The sequence below is a fragment of the Herpailurus yagouaroundi genome, unplaced genomic scaffold, assembly GCF_014898765.1.
Source record: "Herpailurus yagouaroundi ecotype Mexico unplaced genomic scaffold, PumYag 185, whole genome shotgun sequence".
Taxonomy (NCBI): domain Eukaryota; kingdom Metazoa; phylum Chordata; class Mammalia; order Carnivora; family Felidae; genus Herpailurus; species Herpailurus yagouaroundi.
In genome coordinates this window covers 23,726,921-23,748,823 of record NW_024412416.1, presented here as the reverse complement: position 1 = coordinate 23,748,823, position 21,903 = coordinate 23,726,921, and the positions used below count along the sequence as shown (strand labels likewise).

At 36.6% G+C, this 21,903-nt stretch overlaps 1 long non-coding RNA gene across 1 annotated transcript; it reads right to left on the bottom strand.

The window, feature by feature from the left end:
• Positions 1–535: 535 nt before the first annotated feature.
• On the bottom strand, positions 536–20,666 carry LOC121042605 (uncharacterized). The gene is made up of 2 exons (XR_005796323.1): positions 20,576–20,666; positions 536–718 (listed from the first exon to the last, which is right to left on the bottom strand). It is a non-coding gene; the product is annotated as an uncharacterized LOC121042605 (long non-coding RNA).
• Positions 20,667–21,903: the final 1,237 nt, after the last annotated feature.

Genomic DNA, 21,903 nt, shown 5'->3' with positions numbered 1-21,903 from the left:
AAGTCAAGTCAGAGTACTGGGAGGCAGTGAGCCTTGGTGTAAGCTCATGAGGAAGCCAGTGTGTCACCGCACTGCTTCTTGTAGGTGGGCTGTTTTTGCTGAGATGCATGGGAGGGATATGACGCTAGCCAGCTCATTTGTTCCCAGAGAGGCATCTCCATGAATGCTGTCTCTCAGGTACATGCTCTGATAAGAGTGAATAGTCACTCCACCGCGCACCCCAAACAGTGCCCAGGCATTTTTCAGATCGCTGTTTCCAACCTATCTTCCCCTAGTATGTCTGCCTGCCTTCTCCCCAGGAAGAGTGCAGTGTCTGGCTCTATCCCAGCCAAGCCCACTTACCTTGAAAACTCCAGGCTTTAATTCCCACTGGTAACAAGAATTCTCAATATTCAGCCCCTCTCATTTCCAAACCAATGGCTTTGGGGAAACATTTTCCTATGTGCTCCTCTCTCTCTAGACCTTCTCTGTGACCATATTTCCCTCTCTTCCACAGCACCTGTGATCTATTCCTCCCCTAAACTATGTCTCTGCACTTCATACCTTTGTTAATGTGGCCTCTTGTCTCCCTTAGTTGTGGAATTTGTTCTGTCATTCTTTAGGTCAATTTCTGGGGTTTGGGATGATTTGATAGTTGTTTAGTTGTGTTCATGGGATAAGGCCAGCTGAGGGTCCTCTTACTCCACCACCAACTTTCAAAGTCTCTTTCAACTGGTTCCTAATGAACAAAGGATGACCAAAGATTAAATGGACTTAGGTTGATCAAATAAAGGAAGAATAACTCTTATTTTATTGAACAATTGATGAGTTTGACAAATATTCTTCACTTGACGAAACCTTAGTCAGGCTCCTGAAATTTCTAATAGGCTATATGTGTATTTCTTTATAAACCCTTAGTAAGAAACACGTGAAGTCAATTTGACAAGCATTCCTAATTGAACATGTTTGATCACCCTTGGCACACGCGCATGCACACACACACACACACACACACAATTTTCTCATCCTTTACCATTTGCCAGGTGACTGACAGATGGTGACTGATAAACCTGGCTTGGATTCCCTGTTAGGTCATTTAACCCAGATACCCCCTTACCCTTGCTCTTACTTATTATAAATTTTCTAAGCCTTGACTGCCACTAGGCTCCTTGGCTATAAATTCCTACTTACTCATGCTGTATATAGGTTTTAACAAGATTCCTTACTGAAGTTCTTGTTTCTCTATTACAATATTCCTGAACAAATATGCTTTCACTGCTTCAACTAATGTCCAGCTATGAGTTCTCTCACCTTATATTCAATCATCCCAGCCAGCCAAGTAAATTTCTTTCTTACCTACGGATTCAGAGGCATGGGAAGCTTAATGTGACCATGTAGCAGTTTTAAATTCCATTTAGGGGAATAATTATTTTGCATCTTATTGGAAGCATTTTTTACTCTGGAACTAAGAATTCTTTGTCAGAAGAGTATAATATTATAGAAACAGGAAGCAAAACTGTTGGTAGTAGGCACTACTGGTAATAGTAAGTGGTGCCTTTTCTCATTTCCACCCATCAATTCCTGAACCCATGAATCCTAGCTATTAGAGAAACAATACCATATACTAAATGCTGATTAAGGGCATATACAGCCTCCTGGAAAACTGCCACAGTACTGCAACATATTGCCACCTGGCTGGCATTTTAACTGAGTCTTCAAATGTCCTCTCATCATTCTATCAAGCCATCTGCTTCAGGATGCCAGAAGGATGGTAAGACTACGAATTCTATGAGCATGGTCCCATTGACACATTTCTTCTGTTGTGAAGAAAGTTCCTTTATCTGAAGTTTAGTGAAATATTCTTTTTTTTTTTTTTTAATTTTTTTTTCAACGTTTATTTATTTTTGGGACAGAGAGAGACAGAGCATGAACGGGGCAGGGGCAGAGAGAGAGAGGGAGACACAGAATCGGAAACAGGCTCCAGGCTCTGAGCCATCAGCCCAGAGCCCGACGTGGGGCTCGAACTCATGGACCGCGAGATCGTGACCTGGCTGAAGTCGGACGCTCAACCGACTGCGCCACCCAGGCGCCCCTTAGTGAAATATTCTGACAGTGGTTTAGGCATCCTTAAACTCATGAATGATAGTTATGGCAGTAGCATTGCATGGAAGCAGGGCAAATCTGTATCAAATTTAAGAATCTATTCTAGTTAAGACAAAAGACAGTCCCTCCCATTATAAAAGGAATCCACTACAGTCAATTTGCTACCCAGTAGTTAGATGGACATCCCGTGGAATGGTGCCATATAAGGGACTCAGTGTTACTGTCAGCTGCTGTTAGATTAGGCACACAGCCTTTATGAGTGGAAATCATTGTTGATGACCTATGTATAACATCCATCTCTGCCACCATGGCTACTTTGTTCATAAGTCCATTGGGTTATAATAGGAGTGACTGTGAAAGGAAGATGACTGGTATCCACAGCATTTATGATTTAATTATTAAAGCCCCCCTCTACTAAGGTCACCCTTTTGTTGGCATTCACATGAGATGCAAATATCTTCATATTTTGGCCTACTGAGAGGGGGTTGCCCACATACTTTTCCAATATTTTATTGTCACCAAGTTTTCAATTGCGTTACCTTCAAGTCCCTTACTCTAACTAAAATATTGGCCACAGCGAATGAAACAATACATAATCCCACATCTAGCCATTTATCCTTCTAAACTAAGTTAACAGCCACGTGCACTGTCAAAAATACAAAAACTTTTTAGTTAAATTTTGTCCACTTGATAATTTTTGCTTTTGTTACCTTTGTTTTGCCATCAAATAAAAAAAAAAAGTCAGTAAGACTGATGTCTATGTCTTTTCTTTTTCTAGGAGTTTTGTATTTTCAGGTCTTTCATTTAAATCTTTAGTCAGTCTTGAGATGACTTTTGTGTATGGTGTAACATAGTGGTCCAGTTTCATTCTTTTCCATGTGGCCTTACAATTTTTCCAACAACACTTATTGAAGAAACCTCCTTTTCACATTGTATATTTTTGTTTCCTTTATCATCAATTAACAACATATGGATGCTTATTACTGTTCTCTCTTTTCTTTTCCATTGATTTTTGTGTCTGTTTTTATACAAATACCATCAAATTTTGACAATTATAACTTTACAATATAGTTTAAAATCAGAAAGTGTGACACTGACAACTTATTCTTTCTCAACTGTTTTGAATATTTGGGGTCTTGTTTGCTCCCTTACAAAATATAGTATTATTTTTCTACTTCTGTGAATAATGCTATTGAAATTTTGAATGGGATTGTACTGAATCCATAGATAGCTTTGGGTAATATAGACATTTTAACAGTATAAGTTCTTCTAGTACATTATGAGCACATTAGGTCTTTCCATTTATTTGTGTCTTATTAAGATCTGTACATCAATGTCTTACAGTTTTTATTGTACAGGTTTTTAACCTCTGGTTAAATTTATTTCAGGATATTTTATTCTTTCTGATGAAATTGTAAATGAGATTATTTTCTTATTTCCTTTTTCTGATCGGTCATTATTACTGTACAGAAACACAACTGATTTTTGTATCTTCATTTCATTTACTGCAACTTTACCAAATTTGTTTAGTAGTTTTAAGTGTCTTTTGGTGGAGTCTTTAGAGTTTTCTATACATAAAATTATGTATCTGTATATAGTGACAGTTTTACTTTTACCTTCATATTTGAATGGCTTTTATTTCTTTTTTCTGCTTAATTATTCTGGCTAAGATTTCAAATATTATGTTGAACAAAAATGTAAGAGTGGGAACCCAATCTTGTTCCTTATTTTAGAGAAAAAATTCAGTTTTCACAATTTGGTATAATGTTTGCTGTGGGCTTGTGATATATTGCCTCTGTTATGTTGAGATAGGTTTCCTCCATACCCACTTTCTTGAGAGTTTTTTTTAATTATACATAGATGTTAAATTTTATCAATGTTTATGCATATAATGAGTAAATCCTATATTTTTATATTTTACTTAATGTGGTATATCCACATCAATTCATTTGTATGTGTTGAAACATGCTTGCATCTCTGGAATGAATCCCACTTGACATGGGTCAGTAGTTTTATGTATCAATCCCTTTCTTCAATGGTTCATAAAATTCTTAATCAGTCCAGAGGCATAGACTGAAAATTACTTAAATATTATCATCATAGAGTATTCTTATCTTTAGCTAATTGCAAATAAGAACCAATGAGTGAGAAATGGCTTTAAAAGGCTATGGGTAAATTTCTGAGGATCATTCACTTGATAAGGAAAATTAGTTATTTCTGCGACACACAACATTTAAAAATAATAACTTGAGAATGAAGTTATTAAACTTCTGTAAACGTCATACAATTTGTGGAATAAATGAATTAGTAACATATACCCATACACATATAACCTAAGAAGTTTTATAACTTATTTGATAATGCTTCTCCTAAAGTTTAAATAATCAAATAAGCCTGAAAAAATAGTGTCATTAGTTTACAAGAAGAGGAAAATATTTTTCTAGGGGCTCCCTGATAGCCTAAAATTTAGTTTAGATTTTTAAACTAACTTAAGGTCAGATTACTCCAAGTATAACTTTATTTTGGGAAGCTGTCTTCATGTCAAAAGATTTGATGACTTATCTAAATAGGATCACAAAAAAATGTGAAACTTTATTTGGGTATACATTTAACCAAAGAAAATTAAGAGAATTCAAAGAGCATGCTACTAAATAATGAATGGGTCAGACAAGAAATCAAATAAGAAATAAAAAATACATGGAGACAAATTAAAATGAATTAAAATTGGTCCAAAATTATTTGAGTGCAGCAAAAGCATTTCTAAGAGAGAATATTATAGCAATACAGGTCTGCTTCAAGAAACAAGAAAAATCTCAACAGGTGGAATTTAAGAAATGAAACAAATGAGCAAAGGACAAAAAAAAAAGACAGAGGAAAACCAAAAACAGATTCTTAACTACAGAAAACAAACTGGTGGTTATCAGAGGGGAGGTGGGCAGGGTATGGGTGAAACAGGTGTTGGAGATGAAAGATTGCATTGTCCTCATGAGACCTGATTGAGTATAGAATTTTTGAATCACTATATTGTACACCTGAAACTAATATAATGTATGTTAATCATACTAGAATTAAAATTAAATAAAGTTCATTGTAAAAAAGATTTCAAAGGTAAATACAGAAAGTTTAACAGTTCTGAAATTTTCATTCTTCTATTATTGAAAAGACTCAGTTTTCCAATTTAAGTAATTGAAAACATGATAAAGACAACATGAACCACAGGAAACTATTACTTTTTCATTAATTTTTAAATTTAAATTCCTGTTAGTTAACATACAGTGTAATATTAGCTATAGTAATATAATTTTGTCATTCATCACTTGCATAGAATACACAGTGCTCATCACAAGTGCCTTCCTTAATATTCATCAAGCATGTAATTCATCTTCATGCCCACTTCACCTCCAACAGTCCTCAGTTTGTTCTTTATAGTTAAGAGTCCATTTTATAGTTTGCCTGTCTCATTTCCCCCCATATTCATCTGTTTTGTTTCTTAAGTTCCATTTATGAGTGAATTCATGTGGTATTTGTCTTTCTCTGACTTATTTCACTTATCATGATACACTCTAGCTCCATCCATATCATTGCAAATAGCAGGATTGTATTATTTTTAAGGATTAGTAATATTCCATTGTGTGTGTGTATATATAATATATATATTGTATAAAATATAAATATATTTTATATTTATAGTATACAAAATATATTTTATGCATAATTATATAAATATAATATATATTGTATTATATATACTATATATACTATATATACTATATATACTATATATAATACAATATATATTATATATTAATATATATTAATATATTTATATATTATAAATACATATAAATATAATAAATATATAATAAATATGTATATATAAATATATATTTATATATTATAAATATATTAATATATAATAAATATATATAATAAATATATATAAGTATATATATACTATATATTATATTATATAGTATATATATGATATATATTATATATATATCATATATATAGTATATATTATATATAGTATATAGTATATAGTATACAAATATATATATAGTATATAGTATATATAATATATAGTATACAAATATATATAATAATTCATTATCCCAGTAATATTCCATATATATATGGACTATATAATCAATAATATATTATATATATATTATCAACAATAGCCAAACTATGGAATGAGTCCAAATGTCCATGGACATTTGTCCTCAATTTGACTCATTTGGACTCATTCCATAGTTTGGCTATTATTGATAATGCTGTTATAATCATTGGGGTGTATGTGTCCTTTCAAATCAGTATTTTTGCATACTGTGGGTAATTACCTAACAGTACAATTACTGAATCATACTGTCTTGATCACTACAGTGATATAATATAACTTGAAAGCTATAATTGGGATGCCTCCAGTTTTGCTTTTCTTTTTCAAGATTGCTTTGGACATTTGGGGTCCTTTGTGGGTCCATAAAAATTTCAGGATTGTCCTAGCTCTGTGAAAAGTGCTGGTGGTATTTTTTTTTAATATTTATTTATTTTTGAGAGAGAAAGAGAGAGAGAGCACATGAACAAGAGAGGAGAAGGAGGGAGACAGAGGATCCAAAGCAGGCTCCATACTGTCAGTGCAGAGACCAATGTAGGACTCTAACCCATGAACTATGAGATCCTGACCTGAGCCGAAATCAAGAGTCAGGTGCTTAACCACCCAACCCATCCAGGTGCCTGTGCTGGTGACATTTTGATAGGGATTGAATTAAATGTGTAAATCGCTTTGGGAAGTATATACATTTTAACAATAGTTATTATTCCAATCCATGAGCATGGAATTTTTTTCCATTTCTTTGTGTCACCTGCAATTTCTTTCATAAATACTATATAGTTTTCAGAGCACAGATCTTTTACATCTTTGGTTAGGTTTCTTAGTAGTTATCTTATGTTTTTTGGTACAATTATAAGTGGGATTGATTCCTTGATTTCTCTTTCTGCTCCTTAATTAATTTGTGTATAGAAATGCTATGGATTTCTATACATTGATTTTGTATCCTGCTGATACACTGAATTCATGTATCAGTTCTACAATTTTTTGGTGGCTTCTTTTGTGTTTTCTACATAGAGTCTCAAGTTGTCTGTGAACAGTGAAAGTTGACTTCTTCCTTGCCAATTTGGATGCCTCTTATTTCTTTTTGTTTTATAAATGCTGAGACTAGGTCTTCCAGTAATGTGTTAAATAACAATGGTAAGGGTGGAAGTACTTGTCTTGTTCCTGACCACAGAGGAAAATTCTCAGTTTTTCCCCATTAAGGATCATACTAGCTGTAGGTGTTTCATATACGGGCTTTATGATGTTGAGGTAGGTTCACTTTATCCCTACATTTTTATGATTTTTATCCTGAATGTATGCTGTAATTTGTCAAATGAGTTCTCTGTGTCTATTGACAGGATCATATATTTTTTAATTACTTTATTAAGATGGTATATTTATGAATACTGAACCACCCTTGCAGCCCAGGAGTAAGTCCCATTTGGTCGTGAGGAATGAGTCTTTTAATATACTATTGGATATGATTTGCTAGTGCTCAACAAATTTGAGAGTTTTTGCATCTAATTTCCTCAGCAATATTGACTTGTAATTCTCTTTTTTAGTGGGCTCTATGTCTAGTTTTTGAGTCAAGTTAATGTTGGCTTCTTACAAAGAGTTTGTAAATGTTTCTTCCATTACTATTTTTTGGAATATTTTGAGAAGAATAATTATTAACTTTTTAAGTGCTTGATATAATTCCCCTAGGAAGCCATCAGGCTATGGACTTCGGTTTGTTGAGAGATTTTTTATTACTGATTCAGGTTTTTTTGTTTTTTTGTTTTTGTTTTTGTTTTTTTGCTGTTTATCAGTCTGTTCAAGTTTTCTATTTCTTCCTGTTTCAGTTTTTGTAGTCTATTTGTTTCTAGCAATTTATCCATTTCTTCCAGATTGCCCAATTTGCTGCATATAATTTTTCATAATATTCTCTTATAATCATTTGCATTTATGTGGTGTTGGTGATTTCTCTTCCTCACTTGTGATTTTATTTAAGTCCTTCCTCTTTTCTTTTTTGATAAATGAGTCAGTGTTTATCAATTTTATTAATTCCTTCAAAGAACCATCTCCTTGTTTCATTGATCTATTCTACACTTGTTTTTATTTATCATTTGTTTATGCTCTAATCTTTATTATTTCCCTTGTTCTTCTAGCTTAAAGATTCATTTGTTGTCCTTTTTTTATCTCCTTTAGATGTAAAGTTAGGTTTTGTATTTGAGATTTTTTTCGCTTCTGAAGATAAACCTGTATTGGTATATAATTCCCTCTTCTGACCGCTTTTGCTGCATTGCAAAGGTTTTGGACCATAATGTTTTAATCATCTTTTGTTTTCACCTATTTTTCTTCTTCTTTTATTTCCTGGTTAACCCATTCATTCTTTAGTAGGATGTTCTTTAATCTTCATGTATTTGAGGGCTTTCCAAAGTTTTTTCTTGTGGTTAGCTTCAAGTATCATAATGTTGTATTTGGAAAATATGCATGGTACAATTTCAATCTTTTTGTACTTGATGAGGGTTGATTTTTGACCTAGTATGTGATCTATTGTGAAGAATGTCTCAATTTGCACTTGAAAATAATACGTATTCTGCTGCTTTATGAGGAAATATTCTGCCTCTAAGTCCTTCTGATCCAGTGTGTCCTTCAAAGCCATTGTTTCCTTGTTGATTTTCTCTTTAGATAATGTGTCCATTGCTGTGAGATGTTAAAGTCTCCTACTATTATTATATTATTATCAATGAGTTTCTGTATATTTGTTACTATTGTTTTATATTTGGGTGTTTCAAGTTGGGGGCATAAATATTTACAATTGTTGTATCTTCTTATTAGATTTACCCTTTTGGTATGATATAGTTCCCTTCTTCATCTTCTGTTATTTTCTTTGGTTTAATATCTATTTTTTCTGATATAATTATGGCTACTTTGGCTTTCTTTTGGCATCCATTAGTGTGATTGATGGTTTTCCATCCCCTCATTCCCTCATTCTGCTGGTGTCTTTAGGTCTAAAATGAGCCTCTTGCAGGCAGCATATAGATGATTTTTTTCTCCATTCTGATACCCTGTGTCTTTTAATTGGAGCATTTAGCCCATTTACATTGACAGTGAGTATTGACAGATATAAATTTTGTGTCATAGTGTTACCTTTTAAGTTGGCATTTCTGTTGTTGTTGTCTGTTCCTGTCCAGTCTTTGTTGCTTTTGGTATTTCTTTCCCACTCAGAGTTGCCTTTAATATTACTTGCAGGGCTGGTTTAGTGGTCATGAATGCCTTTTGTTTTTGTTTGTTAGGAAATTCTTTGTCTCTCCTTCTATTCTGAATGACAATTTTGCTAGATTATTTTTGGATGCATATTTTCCCCCTTCAGCATGTTGAGTATATCATGTCAGTCCCTTCTGCCTTGTTAAATTTCTGTGGAGAGATCTGCTGCTAATCTAATTGTCTTCCCTTGTACATTAGGGATTTCTTTTTTCTTGTTGCTTTTAGGATTTTTTCTTTATGTCTATATTTTTTAAGTTTTAACTATGCTATGTCTTGGTGTTGGCCTGTTTTTGTTGATTGTGATGGGAGTTTTCTGTGGCTCCTGGATTTGGATGCCTGTTTCCTTCCCCATATCAGGGAAATTTTCAACTATAATTGCTCAAATAAACCTTCTGCCCCCGTTTTTCCCTCTCATCCTTTTTCTGGGAATCCTATGATACAAATGTTATGCTTTACAGAGTTACTAAGTTCTCTAAATCTACCTTTGTGATTCAATATTTCTTTTCTCTCTTCTTTCCAGCTTCATTATTTTCCATAATTTTATCTTCTGTATAACTTATTCATATTTCTGAGTCTTCTATCCTTGTGGTCATTACATCCAATCAGTTTTTGTCTCTCAGTTATAGCATTTTTTTATTTCAGCCTGACTAGTTTTAGGTCTTTTATCTCTGTGTTAAGGGACTCCCTGGTGTCTTCTATACTTTTGCCAAGCCCATCTAGTATCCTTATGATTGTTATTTTAAATTTTGGATTAATCTTTTTTTTTTCTTTTGGAATGAATTGCTCTGTCTTGGCTTTTTTCTAGGTCTATTTCTTCTCTGTTAGGAAAGCTTGTTATGTTACCTGTTTCTGAGAGTAATGGCTTTATAAAAAGATATATACGGTGTCCAAGGCCTAGTGCTTCAGCAACTATTTCTGGTGTATGCTGTCTGCACTCTGATCCTATGTTTTCGCTGATCTTTCTCTCAGGTCAGTCCTCTGAAGAGTTTTTCCTTGTCTGCAGTGAAGAGTTTTTCAACCATGACCAGAGTGTGGCAAGTTTTAGTAGGTGTGCTCTGGTCTCCTGCTAAGAGACCTGATGCTATTTCCACTAGAGCTGAAGCTTTGCAGAACTGTATGGTCAGTAGACATGGTGCATGCTACAGGGTGGGGTTGTGATGGTCTTTTAGGGAAGGGGCCCATTATATTGTTTGTAGGCACAATTGTCCTAGAAAAGCAGCACCAGAAGAGCACAGGGGTGTAGGGCTTGATGTAAGGGGTTTAGACCACCAATGTTGGTGCTGCGCTGCTTACTGAAATTAGTTTATGCTGAGGGGCAGAGCAGAGAAATAGTGTCCACTGGCTTCTTTGTCCCTGTAGAGCCAATGCTACCTCAGATATACTCCAGGAAGGGGAACCTTCTCTTCCAGTGTGTCCCAGGGATCCTCTGATTATGCCATATGCCCCCTGAGTTATCTGTCTGCTTTCTCCACATTAACACTGCAGTGCCTGCTGGGTCCACACCTGCCACACCACAGACCTCTAAAACTCCAGTCTTTGAGCCCCACGGTTTTAAAAACACATAAAAATCAGCCCCTATTGTTTTCTTAGTCAATGGATTTAGGGAAGTGTTTTTTTGTGTGTGTGTGTGTATGTCTTGTACACTCACTCTCATCTTTCTCCCTCTGATCCCTGACATCCATGATCCATTTATCCCCCAAATCACATCTCTGCACCTCCTACCTACCATCATGTTGCCTCTTCTCTCCTTCTAGTTGTGCACATTTTTCTTTCAGTTCTTATATTGAATTCTTGGGTATTGAGAATGATTTGATGTTTATCTATATGAGTTCTAGGGACCAGGCAAGTGTAGGATCCTTCACTTACTCTTCTATCTTAGTTCCTCCCAAAACCAGGACATTATTGTAACTCATAAAATCTTAGTTTCCTGGCAGAATACATAGTACATACATAAAATTTTTTTTAAAATCTTATTAAGTGCAAATCAATAATCTACAAATACTCTATTTATATAGCAGATGATAGAACCAAATTCTAATTTTTCAACAGTATACTACTAATTTTGAAGCTACTTAAAAATATAAATGATTATATCCTGATATGTGCCAAATTTAACCACACATGATAAGCTTCCTTTTAAATATTTCTTTCACAGGCAGTTCAAGACAGTGACATAGAAAGATCTTGAACTCACCTCCTTCCATGGACACATGAAATCTACTACTACATATAGAAACCTCCCTCTGGAAAATAAAAACCTGAAAACTAGCTAAACAGATATTTCACATCTGTAACAAACAAAGTCCAGATTGAGGTGGTTAGTTGACAATGAGGCACAGTATTGACATTAACCCCACCACAGTGTGGCAATCCACAATCCAGAGGGAACTCACAAACCCGTGGTTTCTCCCTGAGGAGCAAAAAGTTTGTACCTCACATAAGTCACCTTAACTTTTAAGACCTACACCTGAGACACAAGTCCCTAAGATATCCCATTGAAAACCAATTGGCTTACATCCATGAGACCAAAGGGCTGTAACAAACTGAGATTGTTAAATAGCTCATGTGCATACTCACTTAGGGCTCAGTGCAGAAGAAACTGTTTGAAAGTATACAGAAAATATGTGAAATAGATTCATTTGTTAATCTTAAAGTATTTATCAGAAAGTTACAGCCTGTTGGCATACTCTTCACGGATGGAGGTACTTATATGTGCCATTTTTGTGATCTCAACTTTACTCTAGACGTTTGGTGCCATTTTTAAATTATACACTTTTATTTTAAATCTCAGCAGGCACTATCTTTCTGCTCTCACACTGAATTGCTATAGTTGGCAGGTGCCATCTTTTTTGTTTGTTTGTTATCCTCAGCAGGTGCCATAGCATCCATATCTCACATAGGGGAGCTTGTAAACGTGTATAATGCACCAGGTTGAATGTCTGATAACCTAGTATGGTCTAGCATGTCATATGTTTCAATCCCACATAGTTTTGTATATTTGCATACTTTATTTATTTCTTTTTATTTTCTCAGTCCCTAAATACAAACTTTTATTTTTTTTTAATTTTTTAATCTTTTCAATATATGAAATTTATTGTCAAATTGGCTTCCATACAACACTCAGTGCTCATCCCAAAAGGTGCCCTCCTCCCCTCCTCCCACCCCCCATCAACCTTTTGTTCTCAGTTTTTAAGAGTCTCTTATGCTTTGACTCTCTCCCTCTCTAACCTTTTCTTTTCCTTCCCCTCCCCCATGGGTTTCTGTTAAGTTTCTCAAGATCCACATAAGAGTGAAAACATATGGTATCTGCCTTTCTCTGTATGGCTTATTTCACTTAGCATCACACTCTCCAGTTCCATCCACGATGCTACAAAGGGCCATATTTCATTCTTTCTCATTGCCACGTAGTACTCCATTGTGTATATAAACCACAATTTCTTTATCCATTCATCAGTTGATGGACATTTAGGCTCTTTCCATAATTTGGCTATTGTTGAGAGTGCTGCTATAAACATTGGGGTACAAGTGCCCCTATGCATCAGTACTCTTGTATCCCTTGGATAAATTCCTAGCAGTTCTACTGCTGGGTCATAGAGTAGGTCTCTTTTTAATTTTTTGAGGAACCTCCACACTGTTTTCCATAGTGGCTGCACCAATTTGCATTCCCATCAACAGTGCAAGAGGGTTCCTGATTCTCCACATCCTCTCCAGCATCTATAGTCTTCTGATTTGTTCATTTTGGCCACTCTGACTGGCGTGAGGTGATATCTGAGTGTGGTTTTGATTTCTATTTCCCTGATGAGGGGCGACGTTTGCCTGCTGGCCATCTGGATGTCTTCTTTAGAGAAGTGTCTATTCATGTTTTCTGCCCATTTCACTGGGTCATTTGCTTTTCGGGTGTGGAGTTTGGTGAGCTCTTTATAGATTTTGGATACTAGCCCTTTGTCCGATATGTCATTTGCAAATATCTTTTCCCATTCCGTTGGTTGCCTTTTCGTTTTGTTGGTTGTTTCCTTTGCTGTGCAGAAGGTTTTTATCTTCATGAGGTCCCAGTAGTTCATTTTTGCTTTTAATTCCCTTGCCTTTGGGGATGTGTCGAGTAAGAGATTGCTACGGCTGAGGTCAGAGAGGTCTTTTCCTGCTTTCTCCTCTAGGGTTTTGATGGTTTCCTGTCTCCCATTCAGATCCTTTATCCATTTTGAGTTTATTTTTGTGAATGGTGTGAGAAAGTGGTCTAGTTTCAACATTCTGCATGTTGCTGTCCATTTTTCCCAGCACCATTTGTTAAGACACTGTCTTTTTTCCATTGGATGTTCTTTCCTGCTTTGTCAAAGATCAGTTGGCCATACGTTTGTGGGTCTAGTTCTGTGGTTTCTATTCTATTACATTGGTCTATGTGTCTGTTTTTGTGCCACTACCATGATGTCTTGATGATGACAGCTTTGTAGTAGAGGCTAAAGTCTGGGATTGTGATGCCTCCTGCTTTGGTCTTCTTCTTCAAAATTACTTTGGCTATTCAGGGATTTTTGTGGTTCCATATGAATTTTAGGATTGCTTGTTCTAGTTTCGAGAAGAATGCTGGTGCAATTTTGATTGGGATTGCATTGAATGTGTAGATAGCTTTGGGTAGTATTGACATTTTGACAATATTTATTCTTCCAATCAATGAGCAGGGAATGTCTTTCCATTTCTTTATATCTTCTTCAATTACCTTCATAAGCTTTCTATAGTTTTCAGCATACAGATCCTTTACATCTTTGGTTAGATTTATTCCTAGGTATTTTATGCTTCTTGGTGCAATTGTGAATGGGATCAGTTTCTTTATTTGTCTTTCTGTTGCTTCATTGTTAGTGTATAAGAATGCAACTGATTTCTGTACATTGATTTTGTATCCTGCAACTTTGCTGAATTCATGTATCAGTCTAGCAGACTTTTGGTGGAGTCTATCGGATTTTCCATGTATAGTATCATGTCATCTGCAAAAAGCGAAAGCTTGACTTCATCTTTGCCAATTTTGATGCCTTTGATTTCCTTTTATTGTCTCATTGCTGATGTTAGAACGTCCAACACTGTGTTGAACAACAGCAGTGAGAGTGGACATCCCTGTCGTGTTCCCTGATCTCAGGGAAAAATCTCTCAGTTTTTCCCCATTGAGGATGATGTTAGCTCTGGGCTTTTCAAAAATGGCCTTTATGATGTTTAAGTATGTTCCTTCTATCCCGACTTTCTCGAGGGTTTTTATTAAGAAAACATGCGGAATTTTGCCAACTGCTTTTTCTGCATCGCTGGACAGGATCATATGGTTCTCATCTTTTCTTTTATTCATGTGATGTATCATGTTGATTGACTTGAAAATGTTGAACCAGCCCTGCATCCCAGGAATGAATCCCACTTGATCATGGTGAATAACTCTTTTTATATGCTGTTGAATTCGATTTGCTAGTATCGTATTGAGAATTTTTGCATCCATATTCATCAGGGATATCGGCCTGTAGTTCTCTTTTTTTACTGAGTCTCTGTCTGGTTTAGGAATCAAAGTAATACTGGCTTCATAGAATGGGTCTGGAAGTTTTCCTTCCCTTTCTATTCTTCGGAATAGCTTGAGAAAGATAGGTATTATCTCTGCTTTAAATGTCTGGTAGAACTCTCCTGGGAAGCCATCTGGTCCTGGACTCTTATGTGTTGGGAGATTTTTGATAACTGATTCAATTTCCTTGCTGGTTATGGGTCTGTTCAAGCTTTCTATTTCCTCCTGATTGAGTTTTGGAAGTGTGTGGGTGTTTAGGAATTTGTCTATATCTTCCAGGTTGTTCATTTTGTTTGCATATAATTTTTCATAGTATTCCCTGATAATTCTTTGTATCTCTGAGGGACTGGTTGTAATAATTCCATTTCCATTCATGATTTTATCTATTTGAGTCATCTCCCTTTTCTTTGTGAGAAGCCTGGCTAGGGGTTTATCAATTTTGTTTATTTTTTCAAAAAACCAACTTCTGATTTCATTGATCTGCTCTACAGTTTTTTTAGATTCTAAATTGTTTATTTCTGCTCTGATCTTTATTATTTCTATTCTTCTGCTTGGTTTAGGCTGTCTTCGATGTTCTGCTTCTGTTTCCTCTAGGTGTGCTGTTAGATTTTGTATTTGGGATTTTTCTTGTTTCTTGAGATAGGCCTGGATTGCAATGTATTTTCCTCTCAGGACTGCCTTCACTGCATGCCAAAGTGTTTGGATTGCTGTTTTTTCATTTTCGTTTGCTTCAATATATTTTTTAATTTCTTCTCTAATTGCCTGGTTGACCCATTCATTCTTTAGTAGGGTGTTCTTTAACCTCCATACTTTTGGAGGTTTTCCAGACTTTTTCCTGTGGTTGATTTCAAGCTTCCTAGCATTGTAGTCTGAAAGTATGCATGGTATGATCTCAATTCTTGTATACTTATGACGGGCAGTTTTGTGACCCAGTATGTGATCTATCTTGGAGAATGTTCCATGTGCCCTCGATAAGAAAGTATATTCTGTTGCTTTGGGATGCAGAGTTCTAAATATATCTGTCAAGTCCATCTGATCCAATGTATCATTCAGAGCCCTTGTTTCTTTTTTGATCCTGTATCTAGATGATCTATCCATTGTTCTAAGTGGGGTATTATATTCCCCTGCAATTACCACATTCTTATCAATAAGGTTGCTTATGTTTGTGAGTAATTGTTTTATATATTTGGGGGCTCCGGTATTCGGCGCATAGACATTTATAATTGTTAGCTCTTCCTGGTGGATAGACCCTGTGATATTATATAAAGCCCTTCTTCATCTCTTGTCACAGCCTGTAATTTCAAGTCTAGTTTTTCTGATTTAAGTATGGCTACTCGAGCTTTCTTTTGACTTCCAGTAGCATGATAGATAGTTCTCCATCCCCTCACTTTCAATCTGAAGGTGTCTTCAGGTCTAAAATGAGTCTCTTGTAGACAGCAAATAGATGGGTCTTGTTTTTTTATCCATTCTGATACCCTATGACTTTTGGTTGGCGCATTTAGTCTATTTATGTCCAGTGTTATTATAGAAAGATATGGGTTTAGAGTCATTGTGATAGCTGTAGGTTTCATGATTGTAGCGATGTCTCTGGTGCTTTGTCTCACAGGATCCTCCTTAAGATCTCTTGTAGGGCTCGTTTGGTGGTGATGAATTCCTTCAGTTTTTGTTTGTTTGAGAAGACCTTTATCTCTCCGTCTATTCTAAATGACAGACTTGCTGCATAAAGGATTCTTGGCTGCATATTTTTTCTGTTCATCACATTGAAGATTTCCTGCCATTCCTTTCTGGCCTGCCAAGTTTCAGTAGAGAGGTCCGTCACAAGTCTATCAGTCTCCTTTATATGTTAGAGCCTGTTTATCCCAGGCTGCTTTCATAATTTTCTCTTTATCCTGTATTTTGCCAGTTTCACTATGATATGTCATGTAGAAGATCGATTCAAGTTACGTCTGATGGGAATTCTCTGTGCCTCTTGGATTTCAATGCCTTTATTCTTCCCCACATCAGGGAAGTTCTCAGCTATGATTTCTTCAAATACACCTTCAGCACCTTTCCCTCTCTCTTCCCCCTCTGGAATACCAGTTATGCATAGATTACTTCTCTTTAGTGCATCACTTAGTTCTCTAATTTTGCCCTCATACTCCTGGATATTTTTATCTCTCTTTTTCTTAGCTTCTTCTTTTTCCATAATTTTATCTTCTAGTTCACCTATTCTCTCCTCTGCCTCTTCAATCTGAGTCGTGGTTGTCTCCATTTTATTTTGTAGCTCATTAATAGCATTTTTCAGCTCCTCCTGGCTGTTCCTTAGTCCCTTGATCTCTGTAGCAATAGATTCTCTGCTGTCCTCTATACTGTTTTCAAGCCCAGCTATTAATTTTATGACTATTTTTCTAAATTTAATTTCTGTTACATTGTTTACATCCTTTTTGATCAGTTCATTAGCTGTCGTTATTTCCTGGAGATTCGTTTGAGGGGAATTCTTTTGTTTCATCATGGTGTGGAAGTGCAGGACACTTCCCCTGTGCTGTCTTGAATAACTTACTTTGGTGGGTGGGGCCGCAGCCAGACCTGATGTCTGCCCCCAGCCCACTGCTTGTGCCACAGTCAGACTGGTGTGTACCTTCTCTTCCCCTTTCCTAGGGGCAGGATTCATGTGGGGTGGCATGGCCCATCTGGGCTGTATGCACACTGCCAAGCTTGTGGTGCTGGGGATATGGTGTATTAGCTGGGCTGGATCATCAAGTTGCACAGGGGCAGGAGGGGCAGGCTCAGTTCGCTTATTCTTCAGTGATCAGATTTGGGAGAGGGATGGATCTGCAGAAGCACAGTATTGGGTGTTTGGGATGTGCAAGCAAGTTCCCTGACAGGAACTGGTTCCCTTTGGGATTTTGGCTGGGGGATGGGTGAGGGAGATGGCGATGGCGAGAGCCTTTGTTCCCCGCCAAGCTGAGCTCTGTCGTCTGGGGCTCATGACTCTCCCTCCCATTGTCCTCCAGCCTTCCTGCTCTGCGAGCAGGGCTGTTAACCTATAACCTCCCAGATGTTAAGTCCCACTTGCTCTCTGAACACACTCTGTCAACCCCTCCGCTTTTGCAAGCCAGACTTGGGGCCTCTGCTTGGCCAGCGGGCTGCCCCTCTGCCCCGGCTCCCTCCCAGCAGTCCGTGTAGCATGCACCATCTCTCCACCCTTCCTACCCTCTTCCATGGGCCTCTCGTCTGTGCTTGCTCTAGAGAATCTATTCTGCTAGTCTTCTGGCGGTTTTCTGGGTTATTTAGGCAGGTGTAGATGGAATCTAAGTGATCAGCAGGTGGTGGTGAGCCCAGCGTCCTCCTACACCACCATCTTCCCAGAAGACCTATATTTGCACACTTTAAAAGCTGTTTCCAAGAGCCTAGCATTCAATCAGCCTAAATTTACGTGATGACTGAGATCCCTCTTTGGGGGCACTGATAGGTTTGGCACACTCTGAACAACTGGTTGCTATTTACAAATAAAATAGGTAGCTTGGGCTGTCAGAAAGATTCAAGACATAACAAAGAACTAGGATAGGTTGAACAATAACTGACAAGATAAAACCTCAGGGGGGAAAACTTTCATGAAACAGAGATAAGTAATTGTGAAAATTAATATAGGAATACCTCACTAAAGTGGATTTATGGTACTAGAATGCAAGGCTTCAAGGGGGTGGGAGTGTCAGTACCACTTAATGTCAATCTTATGATGAATTGTCAATTACACGCTTTAACAGGAAAGAATAATAAATTCTAAGTCCCCAAAAGACGTACATTGCATCTCCTATAAGGAATTGACTACCCCTACCTCAGTCAATAAGGAAACAACATCACTCTGAACTTTTGCTTTTCTCCTATGGACTTTCATTCAGAAACCTCCCCCCCCCCAACACCCCGCCAACTTTTTTCTTCTCAAAAAGCAACACTAATTTCCTTTGTTTGATTATGGTTTTGCCACAGCTTGTAATTGTCCCAAATTACAATTTCCTATTTCCGAATGAACTGATTTTTACTGGCAATGTAATTAACTGGTTTATATCTAACATTATTTAGTGATTGGAAGTGGGATCTTGAGAAGATCCATGACAGCTCTGAGGATGGTGAAAATAGATGTTGATGCCCACAAAGCCAGTTGAGCTCATTGCTTTCTTGCCAACTCTAGAGTTTGATGGTAAGTTCTCCTGGATTTCTATCTTTGTTCTCTTTGTGTTTGATTTCAGGTTTTACTTGTGATATGTTTTAAGGATTTGTCATTTCTGAGAGTACTTGTTGGCCTTTGCTCTGATGGCTTTTCAGAATGGGAGTCTTTCTGTTGGAACTGTGTTGGCCTATGGTCTGACTCCTTTTTGTTGGAACTGTGCCTGTTTGAACTGTGTTAGCCTTTGTTCCAAATTCGTTTTGGAACTGGAATGTTCTTATTGGAGGTGTACTTTCTTGTTAAGTCTTTTAGAAATGGCTTATTCATATTGGCATTGTGCTGGCTTTTAGTTTGATTCCTTTTGGAGCTGGGCTGTTCCTGTTGAAACTGTACTGTTTAGGAATTTTTATGTATTACTTTAGAGAAAAACTTTTACAAAATGGGATTCTAGTCATCATAAGGCTTTGAGGGAGTCCTTACTTCTGGTACCCTGATTGGATTTTTGTTTAAAACCTGCAGTCTTTCCTCATGGGTATGGCTAACTGAATGGACCAATTTAACTAAAAATAACTTAGAAATCCAGTGACTATTATGGGATAATTTTGAAAACCCCAAGGTTTTCTCAAAACTGAATTAGACATCCATGGCTCTAAAATTGTCAGAAGTGAATGAGATGCCTCTTTTGACTAGTATTATGAAGCTTATATAATACATAAAATATATTTTATAGGAATATAAAATTGCCTCTTTGCCAAATATGTTTTCTAGACTGAGGGAAGGAGGGAGGGAGAGTGGGAGGAAAAAAGGAAGGAAGGAAGGAAGGAAGGAAGGAAGGAAGGAAGAAAGGAAGGAAGGAAAATAAAGAAAAGGCTTCTGAGGTCTCTTTTTTCTCCTTTGTCATCTTCTTTGAAGATGCATGGCAGCTGTCTTGTGTTCAGGCAGGCCATACCTTCAACATGATTTTCCTCTACTTTCTCTGCACCATCCACATGTCCTCAATCCCCCACTCTTTCATTCTATTTTTAAACTTTTTAAAAGTTTATTTATTTATCTTGATAGAGAGAGAAAGATGAAGGGGTAGGGACAGAGAGAAGGGGAGAGAGAGAGAATCTGTGCTAACAGCATGGAGCCTGTTGTGGGGCTCAAACCCACAAACCATGAGATCATGACCTGTGCCAAAATCAAGAGTTGGATGCTCAACTGACTGAGCCACCCAGGTACCCCCTTTCTTTCATTTTAATTCTTTTTCTGAATTTCCCTTTTCCTCCAAACTTCTCTCTACTCCTTCTTCTCTTGAACTATTAAAACCTGTGTCTTTAATGTTAAATCTTATGAGAATCCAAATAATCCCACAAATTTCTTATATTCCCTAGACTAAGTCCGAGTTATGAATCATGTTAAAGAGTCACTTGAAGTGACTGAAAACTCCAAGGGTTGCTGAAGAATTTAACATGGTTAATTCAAATTTACTAACCTGGTTTATCAGATTTACATTAATTAGTCCACATGCTTATTGGTGAGGGCCATTGCAAACATTGGATAAAATTAGCCTAATAGGAATACCCTGAAAAAGAAATAGAGAAACAGACCTCCTAGCGAGAACATTTGACAAGAACATTTACCAGGAATCTTCACTGAGCAATTGCAGTGGCTTTACCTAAGCCTGTTGACTGGAACAAAATTCAGGCTTACACGCAAAAGCTTGGTAAACCTGTTCATGACTATTACAAAAGACTGCAAATTGTCTTTAAAGAAAATTCTCATCTTCATTTAGATGCTGAATTCAACCAGGCAACATTTAACTCAATGTTTATTAATGAACAGAACTGTGAACTTTCTCATTTTGTTTAAAGAACAGAATGGAATGGGAAACTACATCCACAGCATATTTAGTTACCTTGGCAAACCAACTCACTCATACCATAGATAATTCACCTAAAATAAGTACTACTAAAATTATTAACTTTCAGCTCTAGAAAATGACCTCAAAAACCCCAAAGCACCCTGGTTTCTGCTATTATTGCAAAGGAACTGGAAAAGATTGTTAGAAACTTAAGTGCTTCAGGCACCTTCAGCCCTTTATCCAGACTTTCCAATACTCTCCTAATTCCTAATGATGATGCCCCAGGAAACTACAGAGGCTCCTCCCAATCTTTCCTCATATTCACCTTGGAAAGACCACACTCGAGATTGGAAACGAATATTTCTCCATCCTTATGGACACTGGAGCTACATTTCTGGTGCTCAATTCCACTGCTATAAAGTAACTCCTGCCTTAGAGTACTAAACCAGTTTAAGCAGTTTTTTTTTTAATAAACATCAACAGATTCCTGTCTCAGAACTCGTTCACATTTGTTTAGGCCCTTTGAAAGATACTCATCCTTTTCTCCTTAGTCCCCCACTCCTTTTAATTTACTGGGGTGAAATTTCTTGGAAAAAAAGTATTATGCCAGGAGAAAAGGGGTAAATACTTTTAGAATTTTACAGTAGTGATACAAATAACCAATTAGGTGAATTAAATGATAATTTGACATCTTTTATTTGCATAATCATTGACTGCACTATAGCTGAGTCTGGAGACACTGATTATTTGGCTTTATTAGATCAGCTATCATCCTCTTTATGGGTCAAATCTACAACTTTAATTGGCAGAATCCAAAGTACATCTCCTATCAAGATTCAAATAGATCCCTCAAAACCTCCCCTCAGAATTATTTACAAGTGAAGCAGCCTTTGCGGCATCCATCCCATTGTAGAGGATTACAAGGCTCAAGGCCTCATTGTCCCCTGAACTAGTCCCTG